We start from the raw sequence: 15,372 nt of genomic DNA, 5'->3' as shown, positions 1-15,372 counted from the left end.
TCTGGGATCCCAATTATTCTAATGTTGTTTCGTCTTATCATATCACTTATCTCTCGAATTCTGCCCTCGTGATCCTGTAGTTGTTTCTCTCTCTTTTTCTCAGCCTCTTTATTTTCCATCATTTGGTCTTCTATATCGCTGATTCTCTCTTCTGCCTCATTTATCCTAGCATTTAGTGCCCCCATTTTTTTTTTTTTTTTTAGTGCCCCCATTTTTGATTGCACCTCATCAATAGCCTTTTTGATTTCGATTTGGTTAGATTTTAGTTCTTTTATTTCTCCAGAAAGGGTTTCTCTAATAACTTCCACGCTTTTTTCAAGCCCAGCTAGTATCTTTAAAGTCATGATTCTGAACTCTAGGTCCGACATCGTACTAATGTCCGTATTGAGTAGGTCCCTGGCTGACGGTACTACCTCTTGTTCTTTTTGCTGAGGTGATTTCTTTCGTCTTGTCATTTTGTCCAGAGGAGAATAGATGAATGAGAGAACAAAATGCTAACAGGTTTACAACGTCCCCAGCAAATATACTGTATACAAATCAGAAAAGACCTGAAACCAGGGGAAAAGAAAGGGAAAGAAAGAAAAAAGAAAAAGAAAAAGAAAAAAAGAAAAAAAGATAAAAACAAAAACAAAACAATACAAAATAAGCAGAATATGATCAAATATGATCAGGCTAGTGCATAGATCAGTGCCACACACTAGATTTTGGGCGTATTTTGGTCTGTTAGAAAAAGGTGCCTCCTAAAATTTTAAAGGAAGAAAGACATATATGTACAAAATAAGGGTTGATACAATGAAGGGATGGAAGATGACTGTAAAGATGAAAATTATAAAAGATTTTATAAAAGGACTTGGTAAGATAAGTTGTTTGAAAAAAGAAAGAAGATTTAAGAAAAAAAGAAAGGAAAAAGGGAGAGAATGTGATCAGGCAGGAGACTAGAACAAAGCCATACACTAGTGATTTAGGGTATATTTTGATCTGTTAGAAGAAACTGTACCCCAAAATTTTAAAGAGAGAACAACTTATATGCCAAAAATAAGGGTAACTACTATGAAGGGATAAAATATGACTCTAAAAATGAAAAATAAAAAAAATTTTTTTTTTTAAAAAGGGATTGATAAGATGTTGGTTGAAAAAGGGAAAAAGAAAAATAAAAAAAAAACAGTCAACAAAAATTAACTTTGATGAAATAATGGATCATGGTAAAAAAAAAAAAAAAAAAAAAGCCATGAATCTATGTGCAGTATTCCCCTAGCGCTGGAGTTCTCCCATTCTCCTTGATCGATCAACTTGGTCTTGACTTGCTGGCTGTTCGTGCTGATCTTCTGGGGGAGGGGCCTGTTGCTGTGGTTTCCAAATGTCTTTGCCGGAGGCAGAATTGCCCCACCCTTGTCGGTCTGGGCTAAGGAAGCTGCTCCGGTTTGCTCTCAGGAGCTTTTGTTCCCTGCAAGCTCTCGGTACAGCTTTGGAGGACCAGGGCAGAAATGGTGGCCTCCCAATCTCCACCCGGAGGAGCTGAGAACTTGGGGCCCCGCTCCTCAGTGTGTCCCCAGAGAAAAGCAGTCACTTCCGTGTCCCCGGTCTCCGGCCACACTCCGTGCTCACCCGGCCTGTGATCGAGCGCTGCTATCTCTGGCACCCGACCCCGCACGGAGTCTCCAAACCCAGCAGATCCCTGCGGTGCGTTCCCGCACCGCTCCTCCCCGGGAAGGAAGGGGAGTCTCCCCGGATCTGCTGCTTGTTGGGTCCCTGCTGGGGGAGCCGTGCCCCGACTGGGCCGCGGATCACAGTTTATGGCAACCCCGAGCTGAGAGCCCGCGACTCCGCTCCGTCTCTGCAGCCGGCTTCCCCGCTCTGATACCTGGGAGCTCTGGCGCACTCAGGCACCCCCGGTCTCTCCGTGACCCCAAGGATCCTGAGACCACATTGTCCCGGGAGGATTCCACCCCCCGCTTAGCCACTGCAGCGACGTCCCTCCGCCGAGCCAACTTCTAAAAGGTTCGATTTTGTGCTCCGCGGCTCTAGCACTTGCCAGAAGTGGCTGGCGGAGGCCCCTCCCCCGCCGTCTATCCTCCCGAATATCGCCTCGGATTCACTTCTCTGCACGTCCTACCTTCCAGTAAGTGGTCGCTTCTCTGTTCAGAGAGTTGTTGCTACTCTCCTGTTCGATCTCCTGTTGAGTTCGTAGGTGTTCAGAATGGTTTGATCCCTATTCAGCTGAATTCCTGAGACCAGACGAAATCTAGGTCTCCTACTCCTCCGCCATCTTGCTCCGCCCCCCCAGCTGGAGTGTATTTTATGTGCTGGCCTTTACTCCCAGTGCTTTGATCCTGACTAGAAGTCTGTGAGGGTCTTCAGTCATCCTCACTCCCATTAGAGATAATAGTAAGAGCCTTCATACAGCAAATGCCTATTGGGGGCAAAACTTTGTGTGCATTATCTCATTTAATTGTCATAATAACACCTTTTCACGGTGGAGGAGATGGAGGCGTGGAAGAACTGACTTGCCTAAGAGCGTACCCAGATCCATCTGCTTTTGACCTCTCTCTCTGCTGTTACCCTAGTGCAAGGCACCATCCCCTTTCACAGACTGCTTTCATAGCTCTCTGCTGACCCCTCCGCTCCCACTTTTGGCCCCTGTGTAGATTGCATCATTGACCTCATTACTCTTGTATTCTTCTGCTTTGTGTGGACTGTGCAGTTCTTCTGATCAAAGGGGTGGAATGTATTTTCTTGCCCCTTGACTTTGGGTTTGGTCATGTGACTTGCTTTGACTAATGCAATAAGGCAGATCCTTAAAAGATTTGTTTCACTTGACATCCTGAGCTTCTGTTGTCACCTAGAGAATGGTATGTCTGCAACAGCCTGCTGGTCCCAGGAGAATTATCCAACCAGGCTCAGCCTAGATCAGTTTACTCCCAGCAAACTCACACGTGCATAAGCTAACTAAATACTTATTATTGACGTGTTCTCAAAGGGTGGACTAAAGGGGATCTGTGAGATCAAAATTGTTTTTATAATAACGTGAAGACCTTATATATCTTTTATATAGTGTTGACATAGGCACTGATGTTCAATCCAGTGGACTGGATTAAAAAAAACAAGACCCAACTCTATGCTGTTTACAGGAGGCATGCTTTGGATTCACAGGTAAAATAGATTGAAAGTCAAATGATGTAGAAAATTTATCATGCAAACAGCAACCATAAGAAAGCTGTAGTGGTTGTACTAATATCAGGTAGATTTTGAAACAAAAAAAGTTACTAAGAACAAGAAGGGACATTCTATAATGAGGAAAGAATAAATCCATCAGGAAAATGTGACAATTATAAACATATATAAGCCTAATAGTGTCCTAAAATACATTAAGCAAAAACTGATGGAACTGAAGGTAGAAATAGACAATTCAACAATAATAGTTTATGACCTCAATATCTTAGCTTCAATAATAGAAAACTAGACAGAAGACCAACAAGGAAATAAAAGACTAGGAATAACATTATAAATGAACTAGACATAGCAGATATCTATAGAACATTCTGCACAACAGCAGCAGAATCCACGTGCACATGGAACATTCTCCAGGACAGACCAAACACATCGTAATAAATTCAAGAGGATGAGAATAATACAGAGTGTGTTCTCTGGCCACAAAGACTGAGATTAGAAATCAACAACAGATGAGCGCCTGGGTCGCTCAATTGGTTAAGTCTGTCTTCGGCTCGGGTCATGATCCCAGGGTCCTGGGTTGGAGCCCTGCATCAGGTGCCCTGCTCAGCAGGGAGCCTACTTCTCCCTCTCCCTCTGCTGCTCCCCTTGCTTGTGCTCTCTCTCTCTCACTCTCTCAAGTAAATAAATAAATAAAATCTTTTTTAAAAAAAGAAATCAACAACAGAAGGAAATTTGGAAGCCACGAATATCTGTAAATTACACAACACACTTTCAAATAACTAATGGTAGAAGAAGAAATCACAATGACAAAAAATTCTTTGAAATGAATGAAAATGAAGATACAACATACCAAAACTTATGGGATGCAGCTAAAACAGAGCTTAGAGAGAAATTTATAGTTGTAAATGCCTATATTAAAAAGAAGGAAGATCTCAAATCAACATGATCTTCTACCTTAAGATTCTGGAAAAAGAAAAGTAAACTAAACTCAAAGCAAGCAGGATGAAGATGATAAAGAAGATTAGAGTAGGGATTAATGATATAGAGGATAGAAAAACAACAGAGAAAATCAACAGGATGAAAAGTTACATGAAAAGATCAATAAAGTTGATAAGCTTTTCGCTAAATTGACCAAGTAAGAAAGAGAGAAGACTGAAATTGCTAAAATCAGGAATGATTTTAGGAATTAAAAGGATTATAAGAGAATACAATGAACAACTGTATGACAACAAATGAGATAACTCAGGAAATGAACAAATTCTTAGAAAGACAAAATTTATGGAAACTGAAGAAACGACAGAATATCTGAATAGACCCATATAGCAAGTAAAGAGATTGAATTAATGCTTAGAAATAAGCAAAACTACCCATAAAGAGACCAGAGATCCAGAAGGCTTCATTTATGAATTCTACCATATATTTAAAGAATAATTAATGTCAACTTTTTACAAACTTCCAAGAATAGAAGAGGAGAGCACATTTCCCAACTCATTCTATGGGGTCAGCATTACTCTGATACCAAGACCAGGTAAAGATGTCACGGGAGAAGAAAACTACAGACGAATATATCTTAGGAAAAGGGGCCAAAAAAAAAAAAAATCCTCAAGGAAGAAGAAAAAAAAACTAGGAAACTGAATCTACAAACATATTAAAAAACAAACCTTACACATCATGACCAAGTGGGATTTATCCCAGGAATTCAAGATTGGTTTAACATCAGAAAATCAAATAATGTAATATACCATATCAATAGAGTAAAGGGAAATAAAGGAAAAAACAGTCATCTCAATGGATGCAGAAGAAACATTTGATAGAATAACACCTCTTCTGATAAAAATATTCACAAACTAGGAAAAGAGGGAACTTCCCCCAAACACAAAAATCCCACAGCTAACCTCATATTTAATAGTGAAACATCGAATGCTTTCCTCCTAAGACCAGGAACAGGACAGGAGGTTTGCTCTCACCACTTCTATTCAACACCATACAGCAGGCTCTAGTCAGAACACCTCACTAAAAAACCATTAGAAAAAATAAAAGAGTTTATCAAGGTTGCAGAATACAAGATCCATATATAAAAATATTTGTATTTCTATACACTTGCAGTGAACAATCTGAATGTGAAATTAAGAAAGTGATTCCATTTACATTAGCATAAAAAATGGAAAGACATCCCATTTTCATGGATCAGAAAACTTACTAATGCTAAGAAGGCAATACTCTCCCAAGTTGATCTACAGATTCAGCGCAGTCTGTATCGAAATTCCAGCTGATTGATAAGCTGGTTCTAAAATTCATAGAGAAATGTAAAGGGCCCAGGATAGCCAAAAACCAAAAAGAACAAGGTTGGAGAACTCACCCTTCTCCATTTTAAAACTTACTACAAAGCTACAGTTATCAAGACAGTTTGGTACCAGTATAAGGATAGACATGTAAGTAAATGGATTATCGTTGAGGGTCCAGAAATAAGCCATCATCATTATGGTCAGTTGGTTTTCTACAAGGCTTCCAAGGCCATTCAATGGAGAAAGAATAGTCTTTTCAACAAATGGTTCTGAGAAAACTGGATATCCAGATGCTCGAGAATGAATTCAAACCCCTGTCTCATACCAGGTGCAAAAATTAACACACAGTGCATCAAAGACCTTACATGTAAGAGCTAACACCATAAAAATCTTAAAAGAAACCATACGCATAAATCTTTATGACCTTGGATTTAGCAGTAGTGTCTTAGGTATGACACCAAAATCACAAGTGACCAAAGAAAAAAATAGATAAATAGATAGCCCTTCATCAAAATTGAAAACTTTCATGCTTCAAAGAACACTATCAAGAAAGTGAAAAAGACAACTCACAGAATAGGACAAAATATTTACAAGTCATATTTCTGACAAGGGAGGTGTTTCTAGAATGTATAAAGAATGTTTATAATGCAATAACAAAAAGATAGCCCAATTTAAAAAAATGGGCAGAGGATGAATAGACAGTTAACCAGATAAGATAGGCAGATAGCCGGTAAACACACAAGAAGATGCTCAACATCACTAGCCATCAGGATAGTGCAGTTCAAAAGCACAATAAGGTATCACTTCACATCCAGCAAGATGGCTATAATCAAAAGAGAGATAATAACAAGTGTCGACAAGGGTATGGAGAAAACGGAACCCTCATGCCCTGTTAGTGGGAATGTAAAATGATGCAGCCACTTTGGAGAACAGTGGGGACATTCCTTAACATGTTAAACATAGAGTTATCAGGGGTGCCTGGGTGGCTCAGTCGTTTAGCGTCTGCCTTTGGCTCAGGTCATGATCTCAGGGTCCTGGGATCGAGCCCCACCTCGGGCTCCCTGCTCCGCGGGAAGCTTGCTTCTCCCTCTCCCACTCCCCCTGCTTGTGTTTCCTCTCTCACTGTGTCTCTGTCTGTCAAATAAATAAATAAAATCTTTAAAAAAACAAAACAAAACATAGAGTTATCATATGCCCCAGCATTTTCACTCCCAGATGTATGCCCAAGAAAACTGAAAATATGTGTTCATAGAAAAACTTGCACACAAATGTTTATGATGGTAATATTCATCACAGTAGTCCTTCCTTATCTGTGGTATGCTTTCCATGATGTCATGTTACTAATGGTCAACCGTAGTCCAGAAGCAAATGATCCTCCTTCTGACATATGGTCAGGTCAATAGTAGCCTGACGCTACATCGCTGTGCCTATGTCATTCCCCTCGCTTCATCTCATCACGTAGGCATTTTATCATCTCACACCATCACAAGAAGAAGGATGAGAACAGTACAATAAGATATTTTGGGAGAGAGACCACGTTCGCATAATAACTTTTATTGTAGTATATTGTTAGGATTATTCTATTCATTATTGTTGTTAATCTCTTACTGTGCCTAACTTATAAATTAAACTAGTATATTTAGGGTCGGTACGATCCATGATTTCAGTCATCCACTGGGGGTCTTGGAACTTATCCCCCACAGATAAGGGGGGGCTACTGTAGAGCCCAAAAGAGGAAACAACCCAAATATCCATCAACTGAATGGCAAAACGGCTACACAATTGAATGGTATTTAGCAATAAAAAGAAATGTAATACTGTGACACATGCTGCAGCAGTGGATGAACCATGAAACCATGACATGAGGTAAAAAAAAGTCAGATATAAAAGACCACATATCGCATGATTCCATGGTTCCTGGTTATGAAATGACCAGGCAATCCATAGATATGGAAAATACATGAGTGGTTGCCTAGAGCTGGACGTTTGCAGAGAAATGGGGAGTATGCTAATGAGTATGAAGTTTCATCATGAATTGAGGAAAATGTTCCAAATGACTTAAAATCCCATAAATGACATAAAATCCCATAAACCTTACAGTTCTGGAGGTCAGAAGTTGGGAATGGATCTCCCTGGGCTAACAGCTAGGTTTCATTCCTAGGGCTGCATTCCTTCTGGAGGCTCTCCAGGAGACTGTTCCCTTGTCTTTTCCAGCTTCTAGGCCACCTGCACTTTTTGGTTGGTGCCTCCTTCCTCCATCTTCAAAGATAGCAGTGTAGCATCCTACGGTCTCTCTCTGACACTGACACGGACTCTGCTCCCTACCCTCTTTCATCTATAAGGAACCTTGTGATTACATTGGGTCCACCCACATGACCCAGTAAAATATCCCGCATCTCAAGGTTGGCTGACCAGTGACTTTAATTTCACCTTGCCGTGCAACAGAAGAGATTCACAGGTCCTAAGGATTAGGTCATGGACATCTTGGTGGTGGGGCATTATTCTGCCTACCACAGGTGGGTAAAACTGCTGGTACTTGAATATGAATCGAGGCCCTGGTACCGCTTTCCAGTAGTAGTCATTTTATTCTTCAATGCCACATACTTAGAGTAAAAAATGCCAGTTCCACTTAAAAATGTTCTGGACGAAGCAGGAAAAAATACTGATTTTGTTAAATATCAACTTTTGAGCACACTGCTCTTTCATAGTCTGGGTGATGAGATAGGAAGTAGGCACAAAGCACTTCTGCATGTGATGTATGGGGGCTGTGACAAGGAGATGCACCGGTGCAGTTGGTTGCTTGAGTTGTCAGTTGGACTAGCTGCTTTTTTCATGGAACATAGTTTTTACTGGAAAGAACTAGTGAAAACAAACTATGAGTGTTCATATTTGGGTATCTCTCAGACCCTTTCTCAAAAATGAATGAAATGGACTTGTCACTTCAAAGAAAAGAGTTTACAGGATATGTTGACAAGGATTAAATTAGAGCTTTGAACGGAAAATTAGAACTTCTGAAAACTTGTACATAACTCGCTGAGTTTGATGGCCTCCTAATACCTAAAGACACTCCCGATGAGATCATTGGTGATATTAATGAATGTGAGTTTTAGAATGTTGTTTGAGGAAATTTATCAACATTTAGAAGATCTATATAAACTCAGCGAACTAATATTTTTCAACTGACTAATGCAGGTTGTTATGAAATCATGCATGGGTAAATACGCATTTAATGGTCAAGATCAATCAGTGGGTTTTGATGTATCAGTGTGTTAAAAGTTCATTTAGATTCAGTTCCCACATTGCTACTAGCCTTTTTGAAACAATGACGTGTTGAGTTTTAGTGTAGTACCAAAGAAGAAAGTCCACAATACTGAAAAAGCTGTTAAAATACTCTTCCTTTTTCTAACTACATGTGAGTAAGTCTCCTTTTTCATCCTGTTCCTCAACCAGAACTTCATATTGCACCTGATTGAATGTAGAAACAGATACCATAATTCAATTGCCTTCTTTTGAGCCAGATCGTGAAGAGATTTGCAAAAATGCAAATAATGCTATATATTTGTTTTGTTTTGGTGCAGTGGTTTTAATAAAATGCTGTGGTTTTAATTAAAAAGTTTTGATTACTGGGGCACCTGGGTGGCTCAGTTGGTTAAGTGTCCGAGTCTTGATTTCGGCTCAGGTCATGATCTCAGGGTGATGAGACTGAGCTATGGTGGAGCCTGCTTAAGATTCTCTTCTCTCTCTCCCTCTGCCCCTACCCACTCGCGTTCTCTCTCTCTCTCTAACTAAAACTAAAAATAAAGTTTTGATTACTAAAAAAAAATAAAATCTTAAAAAAGCTGCGGGGGGGGTGTTGGGGCAGGCACCTGGCTGGCTCACTCAATAAAGTGTGTGACTCTTGATCTTGGGGTTGTGAGTTGGAGCCCACTTTGGGTGTAGAAATTACTTAAAAAAATAAAATCTTAAAAAAAAAGTTTTGTATGTTAACATGTAATTGGTTTATTATTGTTATTTTAAAGGGAATTAATATTTAAAAATTTCTCACAGTTAAGATTTTTAATACACTTCAGTATCAATAAAAATAACATATAACAAAAGTTGTTTGGGGTGGGGTCCTTGGTAATTTTTAAGTATATAAAGGTGCCCTGAAACTAAAAACTTTGAGAACAACTGTCTTATCAAATGCCATTGAGCTTTTGTGGCTGTTTGCTATGCAGCAGTACCAAACCAGTATACTCTCTGGTGGTCATGTGTCTACTTAGCATAGTGATCTTTGAAAATATTCATCATTCTGGGCGCCTGGGTGGCTCAGTCGGTTGAGTGTCTGTCCGACTCTTGATTTTGGTTTAGGTTGTGATCTCAGGGTCATGAGATTGAGCCCCGTATCAGGCTCTGTGCTGGGTGTGGAGCCTGCTTAAGATTCTCCCTCTCCCTCTGCCCCCGTCCCCCTTTCTAAAAAAAAAAATATATATATATATATATATATATATAATATACATATAATAGAAAATATTCATCATTCCATCGACAGATAAACAGAGAAAATGTGGAGATACACATGTATATATATGTGTATGTATATATACACATATATATATAAAATACTCTTCACTCATAAAAAAGAAGAAAATCCTTCCATTTGCAACAACATGGATGGATGGACCTTGATGCATTATGCTAAGAAAAGTAAGTCAGGCAGAGAAAGGCAAATATTGTATGATCTCACTTATATGTGGAATCTAAAAAAACAAAACCACACTCATAGAAAAAGATCAGATTTGTGGTTACCAAGAGAAGGTGGGGGGATTGGATGGAGGTGCTCAAATGTACAAAACTCCAGTTATAAGACAAGTACTGGGGATCTAACAGTTGACACTACTGTATGGTATATCTGAAAGTTGCTAAGAGAGTAAATCATAAAATTACTCATGATGAGGGGAAAAATATTTTCCTTCTTCTTTGTTACCTGTATATGATGGAGGCTAACTAAATGTTTTGTGGTAATTATCCCACAATAAATATTAAGTCATTATGCTGTACACCTTAAACTCATACAGTGCTGTATGTCAATTATATCTCAATAAAAGTGGGAAAAAAGAAACCTGCTGACACCTTAATCATGAATGTATAGTGTCCAGAAGTGTGAGAAAATAAATTTGCATTATTCAAGCAAAAAAAAAAAAAAATCTGTAGGATTATATCATTACCCCGCTCGAAACTTCCAATTTCTCTTACATTTAGAATGAAGTCCAAATTCTTCTGTGGGCTCACGAGGCCCTCCATGATCTGGCCCTTGACCTCCATGACCTCATTTCTTACTACCGTACCCTCAGTTCACTCTACTCTGGCCACACTGCCCTTCATGCTACATCACATTGTTGCTGCCTCAGGGCCTTTGCACTTGCAGTTTTCGCTGCCTAAAATGCTCATCTCCCATAGCCAACTCCCTGTTTATCGAGTCTTTGCCCAGTGTTACCTCCTCAAATCGGCCTTCCCTGATCGCTTCACCTAAAATAGCAGCCAAGTCTCCCTCCATCCCCTTACCTTGATTTTTTTCTTCTTCAGAGTTCTTACTCCCTCCTACTGTTCTATGTGTATATTTGCTTATGGTCTCTCCCACTGGAACGTAAGCTCCACGAGGGCAGGGACCTTGTCTGTCTTACTCATAGCCCAATCTCAAGGGCCCGAAACAGTGCCTGGGACTTCACACACCTGGGAGTTCCTAGCGGTAAATCCCTCAGAGCTAAGGTTGTGTTTTAGTAAACATCTCTGTGTGGTTAGTTTTTTGGAATGGGAACTTATGATGGGGGCGGCAGCGTTTTCCAGGAAAGGTGGGTTGGACATCATGCTTTGGGCCCTACTTCCTTGAGAGCTGTGGGTTCACAGACTTGTGTGTCAGTGTGGGGTCTGAGAGAGGCGTTAGGACAAGGCTTGGCGGCAGGTGTGGCCTCTTTGACAGGCGGGGCCCAGGCATGACTGGAGTCTTGCTGCTCTGGACGTGGAGTGGGAACCTCCCAGAGGGGCCATTTCCGGGAAATGGCTGGCAGGCTAGCCTCGTGCCCGGCCTTTGCAGTCACGCAAACCTGGGTTCAAACCCAGGCTGTTTGTTTGTTTGTTTGTTTTTTCCTAGCTGTGTCACCTGGAACAAGTTACGTAGCTTTCCCTAGCTCCCAGGTGTTACCTGTAGGCTGAGGCTGGCAATGGGCTACACTCCCCCGAGTTTAACTGAGGTAGTCCCGCAGAGCTCTCAGGAAGCATACAGCAAGCACTCAGTATGACTGCCCTGCTGCCACGGAAGAGAATCATTCCCTAGTCTCAATTTCCTCTTCTGAGGAATGGGATTCCTGCTGAAGGACCTCAAGGAATTGTTTTTTAAGCTTTCACAGCTGAATAGACCGAATGTGCTCTGAGGAAGAACAAAAGCAGGACAGATGGGAGGTGGTTCTGATTAGGCCTCTTTATAAAGGCTCTTCGGCTCCCTGCAGAGTCTCCGTTGTGCAGGCCAGAGGAGCCCGGCTTCTGCAGGGGCTCAGTTCCCTCTGCCTGCAGCCTCCTTTGGATGCAAGCGGCAGCCATTCCCTCTCCAGACACCCTGGACAGCTGTTGGTGGGGGCCACACAATGCCCAGCTGTTGCCAGGCCGGACAGGACCTCCGGGTGCTGCAGACCCTGCCTGGGAGGGCAAAGCCAAGGTAAGGCTGCAGGAGAGGCTCAGCGGCAGCCCTCTTGCTGCTCCTTTCCCCGGCGGGTGGCCTGGCAGGGAGGGGCAGCTCGCCTTCTGTCAAAGTTGACCAGGCCACTCGATAATCTTTTCTTTGAGTCTGAACTTCAGGAAGCTCTGCAGGAGCAAGAAAGCTGGATGCAGCCTGGGCATCTCTGTGCCTACGGGTAGGGTTAGGTGTCCACCCTGCTTCTCTTGATACCACAAGTTAGGTAAGTGAGATTCGAATTAGGGTTTAGGCTAAACCTCACTGAGGCTAAAATTAATTCAGTTGGGTCAAACATTTCCCCCAAAAGGCAACCTGACGTAGAATGGGATCTGGGTTTGGAACTAGTTCCAGCTGGATTTGAACGTTCCCTCCCCGACCCACATACTCTGCCTGGCTGAGGGGACTTTTGCAACCCAAGTTCATTTACCAGAAGTCCCTCTTTATTTCTTTTTTTTTTTTTTTAAGATTTTGTTTGTTTATTTGACAGAGACACAGTGAGAGAGGGAACACAAGCAGGGGGAGCGGGAGAGGGAGAAGCAGACTCCCTGTTGATCAGGGAGCCCGATGCGGGGCTCCATCCCAGGACCCTGGGGCCATGACCTGAGCTGAAGGCAGATGCTTAACGACTGAGCCACCCAGGTGCCCCAGAAATCCCTCTTTAAATGGATATTCCTCAAGAAGGGAAATGGCATTAGACCTCTGATCTGGCAGGAGAAATAAGTGACTCCAAGAGCTTTTTCCTAGAATCCCAGATACTTGGGGGCAGGGACACAAGAGAGATGTGCCCCTTGCCCCAGGCCTGTGTGTGTTCCCCCACAAACACTTAATAGACACTTACTGAATTGCTCTCTTGTACCAGCTGCTTTTCATACCCATTCTCACCCTTGCACCATTCGATAAAGGAAGGTATTCTTGTCTTCTTGTTACAGTTGGGAAGACATCCTGGTGCCTGTATGAACGCACGCCACACTGTCAGCCCTGGCATTTCCATGTATGTGGCACTGGGTTATTAGTCAAGTCATTTATCACGGGACTTGTGCACACACACCTTGTTAGGCACGGGGGGTGGTGGGGGGGTAGTGGTAAATGCCGCCAGACCTGGCTTCTGCCTCTGGGGACAGGCATTATTCACCCCCCACACACACACAGGTGAAATCACACCAGTGCAAAGTGCTAAGGAGAGGTCTGTAGTACCACACGGGGTCCTGACGGGCTTAGGAGGACGTGGTGGGTTTGTTGGGATATGACACACGAGCAAGAGGGAACTTGGCAGTGGCAGAAGCTCAGAGAATTGCAAAGAGGGTGGCACAAGCCAAGGTTGCCTGGTGGCAGGGGCTGGGTCCCTCGGGTGCCATGGGCTGTGTTAAAGCATTTGGTCTTTATGCCCCAGGGAAAGACACGGAACTGTTACCAACAGAGGATGATGTCATCACATGTGGCATTTTCAAAGGTGACTTTCGGGGCACCTGGGTGGCACGGTCAGTTAAGCCCCTGACTCTGGGCTTTGGCTCTGGTGGTGATCTCAGGGCGGTGACACTGGGCTTGCGTCGGGCTCCCTGCTCAGCATGGACTGGCTTGAGACTCTCTCTCCCTTTTCCTCTGTCCCTCTCCCCCATGCTGTCTTTTTCTCTGTCTCTCAAATAAATAAATCTTAAAAAAAAAAACAAATCAAAAGCAACTCTGGCTGCTGTCTGGAGAGCAGGTGGGAGGGGCAGCCTGGGGAGTGTGTGTGAGGGGCAGCTTGAAGTGGAGCGTGGCATGGAGGTCGGAGGGAGGACATGGAGCGTGGCATGGAGGTCATGGAGGGAGGACAGCTCCAAGAGGTGCTTCGGAGGGATGGGGTGGATGGTTCGCAGGAAGCTTCTGGAAGGCTGGCTTCACGGGCATGCAGTCTATGCCTCAGCGTCGGCCCCATCCTCAGAGGGCCCCACACTTGCTTTAACACTCTTCTCTCACTGTCTTGAAATTCGTAATAGTGTTTGACCAAGGGGCTCTGCATTTTCACTTTCCTTTCACTGGAAAGGGGAATTTTCTGCCCCTCACTTGGCACTGGGTCCTACAGGTTAGGAAACTGGGCCTACCCCCTGGGGCTGGACCCAAGGATCTCAGGACTGCCTCTCCCCCAGTTGCAGGCAGTCTTTGAACCAGCTCATCTGAGTGGATGCCCAGGCCTGGCCCCGTAGGGCTCATGGCCCGGGGCCACCCACCTGGGCATGAATCACAGCTTCAGCCCAGGGGCCCTGGCCCTGCAAGGAGTCAGCAGAGGAGGGCCATTTTTTTTTTTTTTCTCCCATTCTGGACCTCATTTTGATTCTCTCAGAAACAAAGGGGATGTGTAGGATGATTTCTCGAGTTCTCTCCGGCCCCGACATGTTGTGTTTGATCTGGTTCCTGGCGGCCTGTTCGTGTTGTGCGAGGCGCTCAGGGCTGCTGGGATGTGTGTGTGGGGGGTGGGGGGTGGGCGGCTAGGCAGGGCCCTTGCTTGTGTTCTCTGTCACTTGCCTGATTTTCCACCATTAGAAATGCACTGTGAGGTCACAACCAAAGCCCTCTGAGAGCAGTGATATTTGGGGTATTTTCAGCTGAAATTTGAGTGGTGTGGTCTTCATCGGCAGGGGCAGGGGAAGACTTGTTAAGAGAGGGTGGACCCTTCCCCCCCATCACAATTTGGCCTTGGACAAGGCTTCCCAGGCCCCCTGGGTGGGCCAGGAGTAACAGTGTGCCAGGGACCGTTTCTGCTGGCCTAGAAGACCTCTGCTTTCTGGAAGTGGCCCTACAGTTGGCAGAGGTTTCTGTCTCCTTTCCAGGTGGCTTGCCTCGGTACTCTGGGTCTTGTGTAGGACTGTGTGGTTTCTTGAGGACCAATACCCTTGGCTCCTAATCTGCGACCTTCAGCAATAATTTTGGGATGGGATGTGTGTGGGGGGTGGAGGCACATGGGGAGAACTCTCACTAACAGGGTTTTCTGGGGCTCTTATCATAAGCAGGCTCTGCTTCACTCAAATGAGGGTGCTGCCGTGAGCCTTGAGCTTTTGGGCTTGGGGTAGAGAGGACAGATTCCACCTTCATCTTCAGGGCAGGGCCATCGGTTTCCAAGTTGTAGCGTCCAGACTCCTGCACATTCTTGTAGGCAGCGACCACCGTGGTACCCACCACGGGCCACGGGCCACTCTAGGTCTTGTTCCATTGAGTCTTCCTGAACCCCTC

The sequence above is a fragment of the Zalophus californianus genome, chromosome 1 (assembly GCF_009762305.2).
Source record: "Zalophus californianus isolate mZalCal1 chromosome 1, mZalCal1.pri.v2, whole genome shotgun sequence".
NCBI lineage: Eukaryota > Metazoa > Chordata > Mammalia > Carnivora > Otariidae > Zalophus > Zalophus californianus.
The sequence above is the reverse complement of the archived record's forward strand: the minus strand, read 5'-3'. Positions refer to the sequence as shown.